Raw genomic sequence first — 7,500 nt, forward strand, 5'->3', positions numbered from 1 at the left:
AAATCTCCTCGCATTCTTCTTTTTGAGAGGGAGAATAAGTTTAGATTTTTGAGTCTTCCTTCATAAGCAGATTTCTCAGCCTTGGTATCGTTTTGGTCACTCTCCGCTGTACTCTTTCTAGTTTGCTAATATCTTTCTGGTAGTATGGGGACCAAAATTGTAAACAGTATTCGAGATGGGGACGGACCAAGGAATTATAGAGGTCTAGCAATATTTTTTCTGATTTATTTTCGAAGACTCTTCCGATGAAGCCAACTAATTTGTTTGCTGTTTTAACAACTTCTGAGCAATGTTGACTTGGCTTCAAGTCATTTGATATTAAAACTCCTAGATCTTTTTCTTTAGTTACTGAATCCAATGTTTCGCCATTCATTTGGTATTGGATGTGATCATTATTTCCTCCAATGTGCATGACTTTACATTTGTTAACGTTAAATTTCATTTGCCACTTGCTAGCCCATTTTGATCATTTATCTAGATCGGATTGTAGAGTTTCTTTCTCTTTGGTGGTTGTCACTTTACCGGCAATTTTTGTGTCATCAGCAAATTTTGATACTTTGCTGAGGAGGCCGTCATCTAGATCATTTATATATATTAAGAACAAGACGGGTCCTAAAACTGATCCTTGGAGGAAGAGGAGGAGGAGGAGGAAGAGGAGGAAGAAGAGGAAGAGGAGGAAGAGGAGGAAGAGTAGAAGAGGGTAAGGGGAAAAGAGGAAGTCAAAGACGAGAAGGAGAACAGAAGGAGGACTAGGAGGAAGAAAAATAGGAAGAACAGGAGAAGGAGGTGGAAGTGGAGGAGGAAGAGGAAAAGGAGGAAATGGAATACGAGAAGGAGAGTAGGAGAAAGAAATAGGAGGAGAAAAAGGGATGGAGGATGAGGATGATGAGGATGAAGATGAGGATGAGGGTGAGGAGGAGGGTGAGGATGATGAGGAGGAGATGGGGAGGAGGAGGGTGCGTGAATTGAGGGAGAAAGGGGTGAAGGAGAAATGAAAGACGAAGAGGAGAAATAGGAGAAAGAAGTACGAACGAGAAAGAGAAATAGAAACAGGAAGAGTAGGAGAAATAGGTGTAGGAGGAAGAGGAGGGAGTATGAAGTGGAGTAGGGAGAGGGTGGAGTGATGGAGGAACGAGACAAGGAAGAAGTGGAACTCGAGAAAGAGAAGTAGAAGTAGGAATAGGAGGTGAAGAAGGAGAAGGAGGATTGGGAGGAGGAAGAGGAGGAGGAGGAGGAGAAGGAAGAGGAGGAGGATGAGGAGGAGGAAGAGGAGGAGGAGGAAGAGGAGGAGGAGGAGGAGGAGGAAGAGGAGGAGGAAGAGGAGGAGGAGGAGGAGGAGGAGGAGAAGAGGAGGAGGAGGAAGGAGGAAGAAGAGGAGGAAGAGAAGGGGGAAGAAAATGAGGAGGAAAAAGAGGAGGAGGAGAGGGGGGAAGAGGAGGAGGAAGAGGAGGAGGAGAAGGAGGCAGAGGAGTAAGTAGAGTAGGAGGAGGAAAAGGAGAAGGAAGAGGAGGAGGAGGAAGAGGAGGAGGAAGAGGAGTAAGAGGAGGAGGAAGAGGAGTAAGAGGAGAAGGAGGAGGAAGAGGAGTAAGAGGAGAAGGAGGAGGAAGAGGAGGGGAGGAAAAGGAGGAGGAGGAGGAAGTTGAGGAGAAGGAAGAGGAGGAGAAGGAGGAGGAAGAGGAGGAGGAGGAAGAGGAGGAGGAGGAGGAAGAGGAGGAGGAAGTGTGAAGTGGAGGAAGTAGAGGGGGGTGGAAGGGATCATGGCAATGTACACAAGCGAGAGAACCCAACAAGGACACTCTGAATTAAGTAGCACCATCGGCTGCAATACTAAGCTTCAGTAGTCAGTTGCCTTGCCGGGTGTACAGCTGACTGGTTCCGTGTGAGGAACCAGCGGTTCCAATAGATGCCAACAGCTGCATGGCACGGATTAGAGAGGGCCGCGCCATCGGCTCTCTCTCTCTCTTTCTCTCTCTCTCTCTCTCTCTCTCTCTCTCTCTCACACACACACACACACACACACACACACACACACACACACACACACACACACACACACACACACACACACACACACACACAGAGCTGGTTCAAGAGAGCAACTACATAAAGACCTCCTCTTGTAGCTCTTGTTTAGAGATGAAGGCTTTGGGTGAAGGTAAGCTTATTTAACCATCTTCCAGTTTTCTGTCGTTTTTTCCTCTCTTTCCATTTTCTTTTATTTAATCTTTCTTTTTTCTTCTTTCTCTTTCTCCTACTTTCTTTTCTTATACTTATTCTTATTCTTCTTGTTCGTTTTCCTTTCTTGATTCTTCGGTTCTTCTTCCTTTTACTGTCTCCATCCTCTTTCCTGTCTCTAAACTACTACACGGTGATCTCGAATTATGACAAAAGAAACGATATAGATTTAGTATATCTAGACTTTGCAAAAGCTTTTGATACCGTCCCCAACGAAAGACTACTTACTAAATTAGCTTCACACGGAATAAGTGGTAGCCTATTAAGTTGGTTGAACGATCGACGACAGAGTTATTCTAAATGGCAAAACTTCTAGATGGAAAAATGTTACGAGTGGAGTTCCTCAGAGTTCCGTTCTAGGGCCACTTCTATTCATAGTATATATAAATGATACAGACCACGGACTGAAATCTATTGTCTACAAATTTGCTGATGATACAAAACTGTGCGGAATGGCAAATGATCACTTAAACCAATTAGATATTGTTATTGGAAATTCCCCCCCCCCACTTTCTCTTCCTCTTTTTCATCTCTTTATCATTTTCGTTTTTTCTTCTCTCGATGTGAGCTGCGTGTCTGACCTCATGTCGTTCTCAATTATTTTTTTCAATTATATTTACTTTTATTTAATTCTATCTAATCTTATTTAGTTACAATTACTTTTTAACTCTTTCTAATTGATCATTTCCGCTCATCTCTCCCACAATCGAAATGAAAAATTTGAAATAAAATAGATTATAGTAATACTAAATTAATAAACAAAATAACATCCACGTAGATACGCCTAAAAATGTTTACAAACGAATTAATAAAATGAATGATACAGAAAAAATTAATAATGATAACGATGATAAAAACATAAACAGAATAATGAATATTTTGAACAACAAAGGAACAGGTTCAAAACAAATTACGATAACATTAATAAAGCAACTAACAAAATAAATTATAAAAAATAATGATTATGAAATCAACAAATCACATAAAACATTGAACAATTTAAACAACAAAATCTTTTGAGGATAAAAAAAAATTTGAAAAAAATAGGCTTTACTTTGTTTAATACAATCTATTATTCTACCACTTTACCTCCTCTTCTTCTTCCTCCTCCTTCTCCTCCTCCTCCTCTTCCTTCCTTTGCCTATTTTTCCTCATCCAGCTATTCTTCTTCTTACTAATCCTCTTCCCTCCAAAAATAATTTCTTTGATTTTTTGCTAGTCCCCCAATTTACCTTCTTTTCATTTTCCTCCATGTTATTTGCTCTCTCTTCCTCCTCTCCCTCACCTCACCTTCTCTTCTTCCTCATCTCTTCCTCCCTTCTTCCTACTCCTCTTCTTCCTCCTCCTCCTCTTCCTCCTCCTCCTCCTCCTCTTCCTCCTCCACCTTGCCTCTACTTTCCCCTATCGCTCTTCCTATCTTTCCCAATTTCACTCTTCCCCTCCCCTCACCTTCTCTTCCTCATCTTCCCCTCCTCCTCCTCCCACACCTTCCTCCTACTCCTCCCCCCTCCTACTCTTCCTATCCTTCCCCTCTTCATCCTTTTCCTCACCTCACCTTCTCTTCCTCATGTCCTCCTCTTTCTCTTCCTCCCACATTCCTCTTACTTCCATCTTCCAATCTCTCTATCCTCCTCCTCTTCATTCTCTCCCTCACCTCACCTTCTCTTCCTCATCTCCTCCTCCTCCTCTTCCTCCCACATTCCTCTTACTTCCATCTTCCAATCTCTCTATCCTCCTCTTCGTCCTCCACGTACCTCTCTTCACCCTTGCTCCTCTTCCTCTTATCAATCATTCCATTTTTTTTTCTTCATTTTCTTTTGTGTTTGTTCTTCGTCTTCCTTTACGCCCTCGTTCTTATTATTCACCTCTCCATTGCCACCATTTGGGGAAGAGTGTGCCATCGATGCTCACAGACACGCAGCTGGTTCAATGAGAGCAGCTACAAAATCTGTTCCTCCTGCAGCTCTTGCTTATAGATGGTAGTGCAGAGGACGAAGGCTTTGCTTGATGGTCGTTTTCTTTAACCATCTTCCCATTTTCTATCAGTTCTCCCTCTCTTATTTTTTCCTGTACTCTTTTTTTTTCTTTCTTTCTTTTTCTGTCTCCTAATTCCTCTTAGTATTTTTTAGTATTTATTTAGTTTTATTTAGTATTTATTTATCTATTTATTATTCATTATTTTAGTATTTAGTATATTATTTAGTATCATTTAGTACTATTTAGTATTTTTAGTATTTTTTTGTCCATTCTTCTTTCTTAATTCTTCTTTTGTTCTTCCTTTTTCTGTTTCTACCTCTTTTCTCTGGTCTCTAAACACTTTTTGTTCTTAATCTTCATTGTTCATATTCTTATTTTACGCGTATTTACTCTTTACAAAACTAGATCACGTAACTAGGAAAGCGTTCTAGGGTGATTTCTTTATAACAGAAATAATAAGATTTCGTTTGGTATATGTGGCAAAAATATTGTTTCATATATATATATATATATATATATATATACATATGTATACATATATACATATGTATGTATATACATGTATATATATGTATATATATATACATATGTATATACACACACACACACACACACACACACACATATATATATATATATACATATGAATATATATGTATATATATATATATACGTAATATATATATTTATACATATGCAGATATATATATATATGTAGATGTATATATATAATATATATATATATATATATATATATATAATAAACAAACAAATGAATAAACAAATAAATGAATAATTAGATAAAAGAAAAAAAAAATTCTACACTGTGGCCAGTAGACAATATTTTTTTTTCTATCTTATTTAATAATTCATGCTATTTTTCATTTATCTATTCATCTACTTGCTTTTTTTATTTTGATTACTTGTTTATTTATTTTGTATCTTGGAGGTTGGGGTGGTCACTTATACATAGTTTCTGTTTTACGTATATTTCTACCGGAGCGTCTTGTGTGAACACGTATTGAACAAAATTTTATTATACAATGTGTGATTGTATAAAATGTAATAGTTATCAAGAGACTTTGGTTATATATTTTTGTTTAAGACAATTATCATTATTACTATCATTCTCATTATTATCATTGTCATTACTATTTATTATCATTATTATCATCATGATTATTATCGTTATTACTATCATCATCATCATCATCATTATCATCGCTGTCATCGTTGTCATCATCATCATCATTATTATTTTTATTATTTTATTTCTATTATTGTTATTATTATTACCATTATCATTACTAAATCCATAATTTCTGTTGGATTAACGAATTTTGGGCTAATCCACCATATAGATACCTTTCTATTGTGGTGACCTCACTTCACCATCATAATTCACAATCACTTCAGTCCAAAGCGATTCAAGCATAATCTCCACACATCACAATAAACTCATCACCAATGTATCCAATGGCTTTCTTGTCTTTGATATGGCTAAAATTATTTTTCTTTATTTATTTATTTGTCATTATGTATATTTTTATAATCTCAAGTCGTCCCCGCTTTAAAAAAAAAAAAAATTCTTCCCGCGACATTACTTACCATCAATTGCTGTGAAATTCAATTTTTTTAACAACATACAAGCACAGACATAAGGACACATATCCAATCCCCAACGCCTAACCGTATGCATGCATACTCACATACACACACACACACACACACACACACACACACACACACACACACACACACACACACACACACACACACACACACACACACACACACACACACAATGATGATGATGACAAAAGATGCTGACAGGATCCTTCAGTCAACCTCTCCTACACAGAACACATGGACACACACACACACACACACACACACACACACACACACACACACACACACACACACACACACACACACACACACACACACACACACACACACGACACACACACACACACGACACACAGACACACATACACAACACACACACACGCACACACGCACAAGCATATACATACACACACGCACACACGCAGGCAGGCACAGAGGGTGAGGACAAGAGGGGCACAATGCACATCTGGCCCCGGAGCCGGACATTATCGCGTCCATCCGTCACTTTTCTTCGCAACCAAACTTGGATTCCGGATTCGCTCGGGCGTTCAGGCAGTAGCCCCGTCCCAGCCACCACAGCCCCGTCTAAGCCTCCACAGCCCCGTCTGAGGATTCACAACCACGTCAGAGATCCTGTAGCCCCGTCAAACCACAGTCCCGTCTGAGCCTCCACAGCCCCGTGCGAGGATTCACAACCACGTCAGAGATCCTGCAGCGCCGTCCAAACCACCACAGCCCCGTCTGAGCCTCCACAGCCCCGTGCGAGGATTCACAACCACGCCAGAGATCCTGCAGCCCCGTCCAAGCCACCACAGCCCCGTCTGAGCCTCCACAGCCCCGTGCGAGGATTCAAAACTACGTCAGAGATCCTGCAGCCCCGTCCCAGCCCCCACAGCCCATTCTTAGTCTTCTGCAGCAGCCACAGCTCCGTCCCAGCCCCCCGCACAAGATTCCCACAGACACACACCTTCATCCAAAGCCCACCATTTACATCCTTAGTGTTGTTATATGCCTAAAACTCACCGGCGCTTCGATCTTTTTCACTCCTGAAAAAAAAATCCTCACTTGTTTCTGGCGTGTGTACACACACACACACACACACACACACACACACACACACACACACACACACACACACACACACACACACACACACAGCCTCTTACAAACTCTTCATGCTGCGCAGATTGAAGTCCCTTGGTACCCCATCACCAGATCTAAAGGGAGTCTACACCACCTTCGTACTCCCCACCCTCATGTACGCCTCCCCAGCCTGGTCATCATCACTCAACACCACACAGAGGAGCAAATTAGAGAAAGTACAAAAAAGAGCGTGCAGAATTATCTTGGGTAATCAGTATGAGGGATACGAACACGCCCTCACCACCCTCAGCTTGCCAAGATTGTCCGACAAACACAGTGAGGCACTGAATAAGTTTGGACAGGACCTAATGCTACACCCACGTCACCGTCACTTCCTCCCACCTAACACCACACCCACCCGCCATGCAACTCGGCATTCAAACAAAATCAAGCCCATCAGAGCGCCGAGGACTGACCGATACAATAAACTCATTATAAATTTTAGACTAAGTATATCACTCTAATAATTACTATATTACTCATAAAAGTGCCCAATTGTATTATTGTCAGTGT

Source organism: Oratosquilla oratoria, chromosome 27, assembly GCF_046742065.1.
Source record: "Oratosquilla oratoria isolate Oo_2021 chromosome 27, ASM4674206v1, whole genome shotgun sequence".
Lineage (NCBI taxonomy): Eukaryota > Metazoa > Arthropoda > Malacostraca > Stomatopoda > Squillidae > Oratosquilla > Oratosquilla oratoria.